This window comes from Canis lupus, chromosome 26 (assembly GCF_011100685.1).
Source record: "Canis lupus familiaris isolate Mischka breed German Shepherd chromosome 26, alternate assembly UU_Cfam_GSD_1.0, whole genome shotgun sequence".
Classification (NCBI taxonomy): Eukaryota; Metazoa; Chordata; class Mammalia; order Carnivora; family Canidae; genus Canis; species Canis lupus.
The window spans coordinates 23,651,331-23,666,025 of NC_049247.1; the positions used below are offsets into that span (position 1 = coordinate 23,651,331).

Consider the following 14,695-nt stretch of genomic DNA (forward strand, 5'->3'; position numbering starts at 1 on the left):
AACATTATTTTTAATAGGGAAAAACTAAGAGTCTTTCCCTGAAGGTGAGGAACAAAGCAAGATGTCCACTCTCACTTTTATTCATCATAGTACTGAAAGTCCTAACCTCAGCAATTAGACAACAAAAAGAAATAAAAGGTATCCAAATCAGTAAGAGAGAAGTAAAACTTTCACTATTTGTAGATGACATGATACCATACATAAAAACCCAAAAGACTCCACCAAAAAATTGCTAGAACTGATACACAAATCCAGTAAAGTCAAGGATACAAAATTAATGTACAGAAATCTGTTGCATTTCTATATCCCAATAATGAAGCAGCAGAAAGAGAAATTAAGGACTCAATCTCATTTACAATTGCACCAAAAATAATAAGATACCTAGGAATAAATCTAACCAAAGAGGTGAAAGACCTGTACTCTGAAAAGTATAAAACACTGATGAAAGAGATTGAAGACAACAAAGAAATGGAAAGACATTCCATGCTCATGGATTAGAAGAAATAGTTAAAGTGTCATACTACCCAAAGCAATCAACAGATTTAATGAAATTCCTATCAAATTACAAACAGCATTTTTCATAGAACTAAAACAAAAAAAATCCCAAAGTTTGTATGGAACCACAAAATACCCCAAATAGCCAAAGCAATTTTAAAAATAAAAGCAAAGCTAGAGGCATCACAATTCTAGACTTCAAGTTATATTACAAAGGTATAGTAATCAAAACAATATGGTACGGTACACAGACACATAGGTCAATGGAACAAAACAGAAAAATCCAGAAATAAACCCACAATTATATGGTCAATTAATCTTTGACAAAGCAGGAAGCAATATCCAATGGAAAAAAAGATGGTCTCTTCAACAAATAGTGTTGGGAAAACTGGACGGCAACATGCAAAAGAATGTTGCTTTCTTATCTCACACACAAAAGTAAATTCAAAATGGATTAAAGACCTAAATGTGAGACCTGAAACCATAAAAATCCTAGAAAAGAGCACAGGTGGTAATTTCTGTGAAATCTGCCATAGTAACTTTTTTCTAGATAGGCCTGCAAAGGGAAACAAAAGCAAAAATAAACTACTAGGATTATAACAAAATATAAAGGTTCTGCACATCGAAGAAAACAATCAACAAAACTAAAAAGCAACCTACAGGGGAACCTGGGTGGCTCAGTCGATTGAGCAGCTGGCTCTTGATTCTAGCTCATGTTATGATCTCAGCTCCAAGCTCAGCAAGGAGCCTGCTTGAGATTCTCTCCCTCTGCCCCTCCCCTTGCTTTTGTGCTCTCTCTCTAAAATAAATAAATAAACCTTAAAATAAAACAAAAGGCAACATATAGAATGGGAGAAGATATTTGCAAACAACATATCTGATAAAGGGTTAGAATCCAAAATATATAAAGAACTAAAACTCAATACCCAAAAAACAATTAATCCAATTTAAAAATGGGCGGAAGACATGAACAAACATTGTGCCAAAGAAGACATCTAGATGGTCAAAAAATACATGAAAAGATGTTCATCATAATTTCCCATCAGGGAAATGCAAATCAAAACTACGATATCACCTCACACCTGTCAGAATGGATAAAATCAACAACACAAGAAACAACAGATGTTGGAAAGGATGTGGAGAAAAACGAACCCTTTTACACTCTTGGTGGGAATGCAAACTGGTGCAGCTACAGTGGAAAACATTATGGAGGGTCCTCAAAAGTTAAAAATAGAACTACCCTATCATCCAGCAATTGCACAATTGAGTATTTGCCAAAAACAAATCAAAACAAAAAAAACAAAACAAAAAACAACAACAACAAAAACCCCACTAATTAAAAGAATACATACACTTTTGTTTATTGCAGCATTATTTACAAACTATGGGAGTAATCCAAATGTCCATTGATAGATGAACAGATAAAGATGTGGTATATGTATACAATGGAATATTTTTTTTCCTACTCTTCTACCTTTATTTTTTTTATTGGAGTTCAATTTGCCAACATATAGCATATCACCCAGTGCTCATCCCGTCAAGTGCCCCCCTCAGTGCCCGTCACCCAGTCACCCCAACCCCCCGCCCACATCCCTTTCCACTACCCCTTGTTCATTTCCCAGAGTTAGGAGTCTCTCATGTTCTGTCATCCTCACTGATATTTTCACTCATTTTCTCTCCTTTCTCCTTTATTCCCTTTCACTATTTTTTATATTTCCCAAATGAATGAGACCATATAATGTTTGTCCTTCTCCGTTTGACTTATTTCACTCAGCATAATACCCTCCAGTTCCATCCACATTGAAGCAAATGGTGGGTATTTGTTGTTTCTAATGGCTGAGTAATATGATGGAATATTATTCAGTCATAAGAAAGAATGAAATCTTGCCATTTGCAACCACATGGATGAAGCTAGAGAGTATAATGCTAATAAGTCAGTCAGAGAAAGACAAATACCACATGATTTCACTCATTTGTGAAATTTAAGAAACAAAACAAATGAGCAAAGGGGGAAAAAGAGAGAAAGAAAGAGAGAAACCATGAAACAGATTCTTAACTACAGAGAACAAACATGGTTACCAGAGGGAAGGTGGGGTCATAGGTGAAATAGGTGACGGAGATTAAGGAGTTCACTTGTCGTGATGAGCACTGGGTAATTAAAATGAAAACTCTAGGGATCCCTGGGTGGCTCAGCGGTTTAGCACCTGCCTTTGGCCCAGGGCATGATCCTGGAGTCCCAGGATCAAGTCCTGCGTCGGGCTCCCGGCATGGAGCCTGCTTCTCCCTCCTCCTGTGTCTCTTCCTCTCTCTCTCTGTGTCTATCATGAATAAATAAATAAATAAATCTTTAAAAAAAATGAAAACTCTATTTTTTAAAAACGATTTTATTTGAGAGAACGTGCAAGAGAGCCCATGAGCAGGGGGTGGGAAGGGGCATAGAGACAGGGACAGGCAGATTCCCTGCTGAGCAGGGAGCCTGACATAGGGCTTGATCCCAGGACCCTGGGATCATGACCTGAGCCAAAGGCGGACACTTAACTGAATGAGCTACCCAGGTGCCGCTAAAATAAAAACTTTTTTTAAAGTATTTTTTTATTCTTTTTTCCAGATCCTTACCAACACTTATTGACTTGTCTTTTTGATAATCACCACTCTGACCCATGTGAGGTGATATTTCATTATGATTTAGATTTGCATTTCCCTGATGAATGGAGATGTTGAGCATCTTTTCATGTGTCTCATGGCCACCTGTATATTTTCTTTGGGAAAATGTATATTCAGGAGGATTATTCTTAATAGCCAGAAAGTGGTAACAAGTCAAATGTCCATCAACTGATGAATAGGTAAATAAATAGGTAAATAAATACAATGGAATATTATTCAGTAATAAAAAAAAATGAAGTACTGATACGTGTTATAACATGAATATCGTATTTTAACTTTTGTACTAGATGAAAGAAGCCAGACACAAAAAGCTATATATTATGTGATTCTATTTATGTGAAATATCCAGAATAGTCAAATCCAGAGAGGAAAAAAGTAGATTAACAGTTGACAGAGTTTGAGGAGGGAGAAATGGGGAGTGACTGCTGAGCATGGGGTTTCTTCTTGAGGTGATAAAAATATTCTGGAATTAGTGGTGATGATTATATCACTTTATACTAAAAACCACTGATCTGTACACTTTAAAGTGGTGAATTTTATGTATATGTAAATAAAATGCACATTTAAAAAAAGAGGATGCTTTCCTGTATGTATACTATATTTGATTAAAAATTTTAAAAAATATAATGATTTCAAATACTAACAACAAAAATAGGAAATTTGCAATGCATCTTTTGAAAGATCAACTCCATTATGCATAATTTGAACACATCCAGTATATCACTAGGATATTTGGGATTTTTCTCGACAACATACGTGCATTCATTCAATGTGTGTTTACTGAACATGTCCTATGTCCAGGCAGTCTTCAACAAATAAAGAGGGAGAGATGTCCGCAGATTATTGATAAGGTTATATTTTGAATTCTCCCAATGCACCTTACTATAGTAAATCTTTCTGTGCTGTGCACTAATGTGACCAATGTTAATGTAGTCCCTGGCACATTTGAAAATATGGCTTTCACAGCAATCTGGCTTTCTGGAATAGTTTCCTTAGGTGTAAGTCATAGAAAATCTCTATCTAAATGATGTTTTCTCGAAATTCTTTCTCCTTTCGATCTTTAAAAGCTAAGTAGGTGGGTGTCTGGGTGGCTTAGTTGGTTAAGCATCTGCCTTTGGCTCAGGTCATGATCCCAGGGTCCTGAGATTGAGCCCTGCATTGGGCTTCCTGCTCAAATGGGAGTCAGCTTCTCCTTCTCCCTCTGCCTGCTGCTCCCCCTGCTTGTGTGAACGCTCTCCCTTTCTGTGTCAAATGAATAAATAATATACATATATACATATATATTTTAAAGTTAAAAAAAAGCCAGGTAGGTAATTTTCCTATAATACCTTATTTACTTTCCAGTTGTTAAACCTTTTTCTTGGCAGAAAGGAATTGCTTTTTGTTTCTTTAATGAGGGAGATGTTAGAAGAGCCTGCCCTGGGTGCACCTGGCTAGCTCAGTCAAGTTAGTAAAGCATGTGACTCTTGATCTCAGAGTCATGAGTTTGAGCCCCATGTTGGGTGTAGTGATTACTTTAAAAATAAATAAATAATAAGTAAATAATTATTTTTTAAAAAAATAGAAGCCTGCCTCAGATGCCTTATATTTGCATTCACTTTGCACTAAGATTATAAGTCTTCTGAATCTTAAATTAAGGACCTTCTCAACCAGAGGTCATTAATAATTACACATTTCATTTATCAGTGGGTTGGTATAAACTAAAGGAAGAAAAAAAGTCTCTCATAGGGCTGAGACTGCACTGGGGTCTCATAGGAGTTCTAAACAATGTTTTTTTGGTTACTGTCATTTTCCAAGCATCTAAATGTGTAGAAAGTAAAGGGCTTCAACATATAGGCTGTCAGTACTGTGGTAAATTTTGAACATCACCTCATCTCAGATCTCTGTGCAGATGTACCATTGCTAAATCATGGAAAGATAGTCTAAAATCTATTTCATTTGAAACCTTTTCTATTAAATGATAAACATTAGGAGGCATAACATCATTTTACAGGTCACCAAAACTTCAGAGTCAGCAGAAAAGAGAACCAAGTAGCCAAATGAAAATTTCTATAACGTTTCAGAATTATTACCTTCCTTGACATCATGTCTTAGGGCACTCAAGCAGGCAGGAGCCTGTCACTTACAGCCCCTGTCATTTTCTGTTCCAGTTCATTAAACCATGCTTTCCCCAGAAATACACAATCCACATGATTCTTCTGCTAGTCAGAAAAGATCAAAAGATGCAGAAATCGATATGCAACTCTGAATGGGCAGGAAGGCCATAATAAATTGCCACCTACACATGGAATTATATTTTGTAGAATGACAGTGTGTGGGCAGAAGCAGCACAAGCTTATGTTAAGACCTTATAGTTGGGCTTATTTTATATTGACAGGCTTACTGCATACTGACTGGCTTCTCTTTGGCTGCCAAAAAATGAATCACATTCAAAAGCTAAAGCCCAGTCAGCGATCCTTTCTCTTTGCCTTTCTCTCTAAAGATTACCCTAAATAGGTAATAGAGACTGGGTGGCTCAGTTCCTTGAGCACCTGATTCTTGGTTTCGGCTAGGGCCATGATCTCAGGGTCTTGAGATCAAGCCCTGCATGGGCTCTGCACTCAGCAGAGCTGGAGATTCTCTCTCTCTCCCTCTCCCTGTTGTGTCCCTCCTCCAACCCCATTCCTCCACCCCCAGGTGCATGCACACAGGATCTCTCTCAAATAAATAAACAAATCTTTAAAAAAATTAATTTAAAAATAAAAAATAATTACACTAATTAATTACCCTAATATAGCCAGTTTCACACAGAGGCCTGATTCAAAACATCAGTTTTCTAAATCATTTTGTCTCTCTTCTGAGTGATACTTAAGATTCTAGGATTCCAGAATCACATTCATAAACATACTTATCAACACCACTGCTTCCCCCCTCCCCCAAATATGTCACATGGTTAGTACATGCCCCAGTCAAAACCAGAATAAAATAACACTCTAATGTGGAAATGACAGCTTGAAATAATGCAACTGGCACTCTCCTCTTAACCATGAATGAGAGACATTTGGGATTGCTAAGACAACATTTAGCTTTCAGAAGCATGCTGCTACCAGGAATGGAAAGAAAGGATCTTACACCTTCTTTTTTCCCTAGTTCTAAAGTGGTGGGCAAAATGCCTACTTCTATTGGTTTGAAGTTGTCTAGCCACTGCCAGAGAATGAGCAAAGCAAATTATATACACATGCTCTCCTCCTAAAATGCTACCTCCTTTGTGAAGCTGTCTTGATTCATTATTTAGAATTTATATGGGATGCCTGGGTGGCTCAGTGGTTGAGAAGTTGCCTTTGACTTGGGGCGTGATCCCGGGGTTCCAGGATCGAGTCCCACATCAGGCTTCCCTTCCTGCATGGAGCCAGTTTCTCCTTCTGTCTATGTCTCTGTGTCTCTCATGAAAAAATAAATAAAATCTTAAAAAAAAAAAAGAATTCATAGCTTTCTTCTCTATGTTCTATGTTATAATTTATACCTCCATTAATATTTGCATTAATATTTTCTATGAGTAATGTGTTTACTCTTACTAAACTGTAAACTTCCACAGCTCGGAGACCAAATTATTCTCTCTGGTCCCCAAAATGCCAAGCAGAGTGCTTTAGAAACGGCAGGTGCAAAATAAATGCTTGATGAATAAATATGGTGGTGTTAGCTTTATGATGTCTAGAAGTTATGATTTTAAGAGTTCTAATAAAAGTTGAAGATAGGGTAAAGAAGCCACCCTTCTTTTCTCTGTATTTGTATCATGACTGTGTACACTAAAGATGGAAATGCATCTAGAGATGTTCTCTTGAAAATATATATTATAGGGGCACCTGGGTGGCTCAGTGGTTGAGCATCTGCTTTGGCTCAGATCGTGATCCCAGGGTCCTGGGATTGAGTTCTGCATCAGGCTCCCTGTAGGGAGCCTGCTTCTCCCTCTGCCTATGTCTCTGCTTCTCTCTTGGTGTCTCTCATGAATAAATAAACAAAATCTTTTTTAAAAAAAATACATTTTATATTCGATATGTCTATTTTTGGCAACCTTTGAGTAAACCATCTTTCGGAGAAGACTTCCAAGCTTAAACTGAACTTGATGGGGAAAATTCCAGTCAGACAAATGGTTATCTACTTCCCGTGATAAAGAGTGGTGTTAGATGTTGCAGAAAAAAACTGCAAAATCTTAACAGCTGAGAGCATGATGCTGCAAGGCTCTACTAACCAGGTGCTGCCTAATATGAATTGATCTAGAAGAGAAAAAGAAGGAACCCTGAATTTAACTGAGAAGGAAAAATGGTCTTTAGTTCTCAAAAAAACAAGAGTTTAACTAGAGACTGATTAATGAGGAGTGGCAACTATTACAAGTACACAGTGTAAAAGGAAACATGTGTCTAAAGAGAGAAAGGTAATGAAAGGCACCTAAATAAAAGTCCCCTCCCCCACTCTATTTTAATTTGTTTTGCATGCTATTTTACTACTGGATACAGGGTTTGGTCAAACTTTAACAACTGCTTATTTGGAAATTTCTACACAATGATCAATTTCTCCCACTATGTACATCTTTTCCATCCAAAACAAATAGGATACTTTGCTCTGACAGGGACAATTTCCAGTCTCTTATTGAAAGGTACAAGGAAAGATGGGTAATTGTTTGAATATCTTACAGAACTTTTGAGTTCTTTAGGTCATAATCCCTTGAGGTAGATTTAATCAAAAGATGAAAAGTACAAGCTCAAAAGCTTTTAGTTGACAAGAAACAAGTCTTTGGCTTCGGATTTTTGTATTTGAGTTGTAAATCAGCTTCACAGAAAAGTAATCAGAAACTACACTGGTCAGAGATTGGAAAGAAGCATTGAAATGAAAGGTGTGAGACCATGGGTTGTACTTGTGACCTGGTCTCTTAACAAGTGTGGTGATCTTGCATGAATTACTTAAAACTCTCATCTGTAAAGTAAGGGAATAGACTGATATTTTCTAAAGCCCCAGTGGCGCTATCGATTTTTAATCGTCTAATATCGTTCCTTAAGTCATAGATTGGTTCATTCAACTATATGAATACCTTCAATGAACATAATAAAGGACAGTTTCTGCCCTCAAGGAGTGTATAAGTCATGGGAAAAGTGAAGTCTCTACCCATAGCTTCTAGGTGCTCATTCATCCATTCAAATTCTAAACAAAGGTCACAAGGAGCTCAACAAGAATGAGAATGGAAAGGAGAAGGAGAAACTCCACAAAAGCTCTTAGAGGAAAAAAAGAGTATTGTCTCAGTCCACCAAGGTTTATTGAGTGATCCCTGTCTGCTAGGCACTGTGTTGTGTGTTGAGCTATAGGGATCCTGGAGTGACCCAGACAGATCAGGCCTCTAATAAAGCTTACTTGCATTCTCCGTGGTGAAGAAAAACAGGTTAAGAAATAAATGAAATCCAGATTGTGATAAATTTTAGTAAGGAAACAATGGTAATGAGAGACAATAACTGTGTGTGTGTGTGGGGGGGGGGTGAGATGAACTTTCATTAGCATAAGGTAGAGGAAGAAGGCTCTTTGGAGACAGTGAAGCTGAGACGAGGGCAGATGAGAATGACAGAACAGACGGACTAGTGGTCCCTCCATTGGGAAGTGGGTAAATACTGACGCCGAAAGGGCTGGAGCAGAGAGACCATCTGCCAGGCTGGAGCTTACAGAGCAATTTCTTCTGGAAAGTTCAGGATTAAAGTAGTTCTCAACCAAGGGTGGTTTTGTCCCTCAGGGGACACTTGACTACATCTGGAGACATTCTGGGTTGTCACAAATTGGCAGGGAGAAGAACGACCGGAGGTTTAGAAACCCTGCACTAAAAAACTATCGCAGCCCAATTCATGGTTTTAGTCATTTCATTATGTTATTAACTCATGTTTTTACCAGCTTGGATCTTTTTTTCCTTTACTGCAGAAACAGAAAGTAAAAACAGGTGTCCAGAGGCCCCATGCTTCATCCACTCCCAAAGAAATCCCATCGCAGAGGTTCAAGGGGGACTTCACGAACCTTCGAGAAACTCCACAAGGCAGTGGAATACGTCTGAACGCGCGACGACAAATCGATGTTGAAAATAACGCAAAGTTGGATCGATCGATGCCAGGGAAGAAGTGGAGATGCCTCAAGGGGTGACACCTCTGTCTCTGGACCGCTAGCTCCCGGTGCCGGCTTCCGCGAGGACACCCGTACGCCAAGCACCTAGGCTCTAGAGGCTTCTACCCGACACCGCCCTAAGCTGGTCTCACGCCTCTCTGTCCTGGTCCCCGTCCAGGCTCGCATTCACCCCGCGGTCCTTCCGGCTCTAACCCGGCCCCGCCCCATTGACCCCAGGTCCCTCTGGGCCGGCCAGGACCTCCGCGCCGCCGCCTCACCTGGGACAGCAGGCGTCTCCTCAGCGAGCCCCACGGGAGACTGTCCTCGACGTACCGGTTGCCCAGGTGCAGCGGCCCCGCGCGGAAGGCCCCGTCGGGGTCCGTGGGCGGCGCCGCGAGCCCAGGGCGGGTCCCTCAGGCCCGGGAGCGCGGGGCCAGCCCTCAGAAGGGCAAGAAAGTCGGCAGCAGGGACACGGCGCCGGCGACGGGAGGCTGCGTGGCCTGAGAACCAGCGCGAAGGAGGCCCGCCCTAGAGGACGCCGGCGCTGAGGGGGCCGAGCCTGTCAGGGGTCGGTTAGCGGCCGCTCACCCCTTTTTGCATATTCATGAAGCCGAACGAGGCAGACCGCCCAGGCAAGCCTTGGAGAGATCATGCATTATTCATGAGGCAGCGTCTCGCCCCGCCCTCAAAGGACCTTATTGACTATTCATAAGCCTAAGCGGGTTTGGGCCGGAAACGGCCGTTGGGTACTCACGCTCCTGAGAGAGGCGTCGACAGCTGAAGTGAGGGCTGTCCAGACGCAAGGTTTCCGGAGAAAGACAGTGCTTGAGCATCGTCAGTTTTCCTAAGGTTAGGTTAATTTTTTTTTCCCTTTCCTTTTCTTTTTCCTTGAGGCTTTAAGTTTGATTTGAAGGTATTCCGCAGAGGCCCGAGGTTCTCTGAGGAGAAGCGGGAAGGCTGGCACTGAGGAAGAAGACTAAGGGAAGCTTCTAGATTAACACCCCACCCTTCCCTCTACTCTCACCCTCAGCGCTCGAGTTTTGAAAAATTTCACGTACAGGAAGGGAGGACGAAAAAAAAAAGAGTGGGGAGAATTTTTCTGCGAACACCCGCATTCCCGCTATCAAGGTAGCTCTTGAATTCAGATTTCAATGGGAAAGAAGCAATGAGTCTTGGTGAGGAAGCAGCAGCGGTAGTTAGCGAGTGGCCCAGCACTGGGGTCAGGCCAACGACGTCTGTGCATTGCTGGGGGTTGGGAATGGAGCTTTGGGGTGACGTTGGGTAGGCCAGGTTTTCGCCAGCCATGGAGGTGTTCCACCAGGATCCATGCGTGGCGCAGAGCAAGAGGTGACAGAGGTGGGGATGGGTCCCCACGGAGTCATCTTGGCTCCTTTGCCACCTTTTCCAGGACGTGCCCTTTAATCTCTGTGGACTTTAGGTCCCCGAACAGTACAAGGGCGAAAGTGTCTTGAAACGCAAGATTAGCCAATCACCGACATGTGTTCAGATGTGCAGAGCATGGGACGGAGTGTTTTCACTTCACTTGGCTGGTGAAAACAAAGATAAAGTTCGGTCCTTGTCCCTAAAAGAGTTTTTTATTTAATTAGGCTGATAGTCTCATATCTCCCCCATTGGATCATCAATCTCTTGAGATGTGAGTGATATTTTACATCTTTGCAATCCTACATGATGTCTGGTACATTGTAGTCACCCAGTAAATTTTGAATGAATGAATAATTGAGGTAGCCCGAAGAAGATATTAAAAAACCAAAAGAGCATGAACAAATATCCGATTAATATAGTGGAAAACCATTTACTCTGAGTGAGCGTGGAAAAGGGGAATTATCAGAGCCAAATGGAATTTGTTAAAATGGTGAATAATAATTTATGGAAGCAAACTCTGTGAAGCCTCTGAATAACTGGGTGACCTCTGACAAACCAACTTCTTTTGTTGGACTTCATTTTCCTCTTCTTTATAGTTTTACATTTTACGTTTAAATCCATGACCCATTTTGAATTATTTGTGTGCAGTGTGAGATTTAGACTGAGAGTTTTTGGTTTGGGGCGGGGGGGGGTTGTTTTTGTATTTTGCCTACAGAGATCCTGTTGTTCCAATACCATTTGTTGAAGAGACTATCCTTCCTCCACTAAATGACTTTCCTTTTCTTTAAAATAAAGGGATTAGATTATCTTTAGAGGACATGTCCTTTCCCTTCCAAATCTATGATGCTGAGCCCATTTATGTCAAAATGTACTTCCTTTGTGTAAAGCCATCCTTCATATCAGGCAAGAAAGCTCATCTAGTTGCATTTTAGAATTCAGCTATTAGATATTGTTCATTTGATATAAAGGGAATTTTCTTGTTAAAAAATGGTTTTGGAAGATTGGGAAAGATGGGTGGAAATCATTAGGAAATCAACTATTATTGTCTTTGTGCAAACATGATAAAAGTGGTTTTTACTTCACTCAGAATGGCCAAAATGGGGGGGGGGGGGTGGGCAAGAAGTGGCTTAGGCTTTAATATACTGAGCAATAGCTGGTTAATCTTTATTTAAATCTTGGATTCACTCGTAAAAGGGTAAAATAGTAAGCAATTGTATCAACATTTTAAATAGGGCAGTTGAGATGTAAGTCAAGAGGTTAGCCTAGTATGAGTCTTTTTATCTGAGAAAGTACATCTTGCCCTCCCAAGATCATAATTCTTGTCACAGAGTGAATATATCGAGTATAAGAGTGAATGATATTGATGCCCTGTGACATTTCAGATATTTGTGGGTCAAATATGCAAGCAAATATATAACTGAAAGACATTTGAAAGTTAGAGTTTTGTTCATAAAATCCATAATTATTATGAAATCTCTCCTAAGCTTTTAGATAATGAGTTAGAACAAGGTGATTAAAAAACATCAGAGTTATTCTCTTTGAGTGCATGATCTGTAGTGTCATACCTCCTGGGGCTGTCAGCTTGTGAGCTTTCAAAATTAAGCAGAGTTTGTACTTGAATAGGAGACTTCCACAAAACACCTGCTCAAAGAGAAAACAACAGTAGCAAAGGAATAATTAGAGGTTGAAAAGAGCCTGGCTATTTAAAAAAATCATTTAGATATGTTTTGCCTTTCTAAAGCAAGCTCATTCTAGAACAACAGAAAAAGACACTACTGTACTTAGAAGTAAGCAAGCAAGCTCCACAACTAGGAAAGCACTGGTAGTGCATCATTTTAAATGGAATGCAAGCAAAAAGGAATTTCATTTTAGGGAGTCATTGTAGAAAAACTCCTAAATTGTGAGCAAAAATTTCTTAAGTTTTATTCTCAGTCTGCCAGTGAGTGTTTGACCCTGAGTAAGTGAGTTGATTTCTCTGGACCTTGATTTCCTCATCTAGAAAATTAGATGTTTGGACTGGATGACATTTAAAGTTCCTCCTATCTCTAATATTCTGTAATTCTTTTCTAGATACTTAATTCTTTCTCATTCTTGTAGTACTTCTCTATTGACCCAGCAAATATTTATTGAGCATCTATTTTGTTCCAATACTGGAACAATGCTGAGGTGCTGAGGATTCAAGAATGAGCTGAACCAGACATAAAAGGTGACATATTACATGATTTCATTTATATGAAATGTCCAGAATAGGCAAATCCATAGAGATGAAACATAGATTAGTGGTTGCAAGGGGCAAGGGGGAGGGGAGAGTGGGGAGTGATTGGTAATGGGCATGGAGTTTCTTTTTGGGAAAACAAGAATCTTCTGGAATTAGTAGTGATGGTTGCAAAACTATGATAAAACCCATTAAATTGTACCTTTAAGGACACCTTTAAAAAACAAAGAATGAGCTAGACAGACACAACTTTACTTTCATGTTAGCTTACAATGGGGTGGGATGGATACATAAATGTAACCGTGATACTGTATATATTACAATGGGCACATAACCCAACTTGGTGGTGGTGGTCATCAGGGAATAGTTCCTTGAGAACAGTATACTAAGCCAGATCTAAGAAATAAGTAGGAATTGAGAATGGAGGAGAAGGTTTCAGGGAGAAGGAATATTACAAAAGCCTGAAAGCTGAAGAGAATATGGTTTAGGGTAACTAATGTTAGTAAGAATAACTGATGCATAAAATTGTGACGGAAAATGGTGAGAGATGGGACTAAGGAGGCATGAGCGAGATATTGAAGCCATGGTAAGGAGTTTGGATTTTATCCTGAGGGCAGTGGGGAGCCTTTGAAGAATTTCAGTCTATGGAGTTACATAATCATGTTTGCAATTTAAAAAGAAAACTCAAAAAAAAAAAAAAAAAGAGAAAAAGAAAACTCAGACTGCAATACAAGGGAAAGAATGGAGAAGGGCAGGATCAGTGACAAGCAGACTGGTGGTTATAGCAGTCCAGGCAAAAGATGAGGCTAATCTCATCTAAAGCAGAGATAACAATAACATGTGTAAAGTGAGGAATGGACACATTTGATAAATGTCTTTTTTTTTTATTTTTATTTATTTATGATAGTCACACACACACACACACAGAGAGAGAGAGAGAGAGAGGCAGAGACATAGGCAGAGGGAGAAGCAGGCTCCATGCACTGGGAGCCCGACATGGGATTCGATCCCAGGTCTCCAGGATCGTGCCCTGGGCCAAAGGCAGGCGCCAAACTGCTGCGCCACCCAGGGATCCCGATAAATGTCTTTTTTTAATGATTTCATTCATTTATTTATGAGAGACACAGAGAGAAAGGCAGAGACATAGGCAAAGGGAGAAGTAGACTTCCTGTGGGGAGCCTGATAAGGGACTCGATCCCAGGATGCTGGGATCACAAACTGAGCCAAAGACAGATGCTCAACCACTGAGCCACCCAGGGGCCCCAATATTTGATAAGTATTAAGGAGACTGGATGTGGAAGTGAGGCAGGGTCAGGGTTGAGTTATAGTTTTTAGGCATGAACAATTAGGTATTTGATATCATTCGCTGAGCTAGGGAACAGAAACAGGATTTTTGGGGAAAAGAACTCACATTTAGGTGTGTTGGGAACATCAAAGTGAAACTGTCTTATAGAGGTATAGATCTCTAACTCCCCATAGAGATCTGGACTCCTGACATATAAGAATTATTAGAATAGATATAGTAATTGAAACAATGGGACTGTATTTGTTCATCCAGGGAGTATGTTTAGAAGTAAGGGGGGGAAATGGAGCTCCTGAGCACCACACACTAAGAAATGGGCGAGGGAAAAGTCTGAAGTAGATGATGAGAAGGAACAACTGGAAGGCTGGAAGAAAACTAGAAGTTCAAATACTAACATAAGATTTTTAAAAATGAACATGCTTTGTTACTTATAATGAAATATTTGTCAGACAGTGTTCCAAGTGCCCTGTAAATAATGACTCATTTAGTCCTCACAACAGATCTATGAAGCAGTTACTATTACT

At 40.0% G+C, this 14,695-nt stretch overlaps 1 protein-coding gene and 1 long non-coding RNA gene across 12 annotated transcripts in view; one reads left to right on the plus strand and one right to left on the minus strand.

Moving 5' to 3' along the window:
• Window positions 1-14,695, minus strand: part of LOC119877596 — a 64,702-nt gene that overhangs the window by 49,485 nt on the left and 522 nt on the right. For 4 of the 6 annotated variants that reach the window (XR_005379373.1, XR_005379369.1, XR_005379375.1 and 1 more), the window contains exon 2: window positions 12,219-12,294. The exons of 1 other annotated variant lie outside the window; for it this stretch is intronic. This is a non-coding gene — a long non-coding RNA (uncharacterized LOC119877596). Of the gene's footprint in view, window positions 1-9,548; window positions 9,766-12,218; window positions 12,295-14,695 lie in introns of those variants that run through there. One more of the 6 variants, XR_005379370.1, reaches the window with a different exon arrangement.
• Window positions 9,784-14,695, plus strand: part of HORMAD2 (HORMA domain containing 2) — an 88,558-nt gene continuing 83,646 nt past the window's right edge. For 2 of the 6 annotated variants that reach the window (XM_038575622.1, XM_038575626.1), the window contains exon 1: window positions 9,787-10,119. The gene's annotated coding sequence lies outside the window, so the exon portion shown is untranslated. Of the gene's footprint in view, window positions 10,120-10,331; window positions 10,399-14,695 lie in introns of those variants that run through there. The other 4 variants (XM_038575623.1, XR_005379368.1, XM_038575624.1 and 1 more) reach the window with 4 other exon arrangements.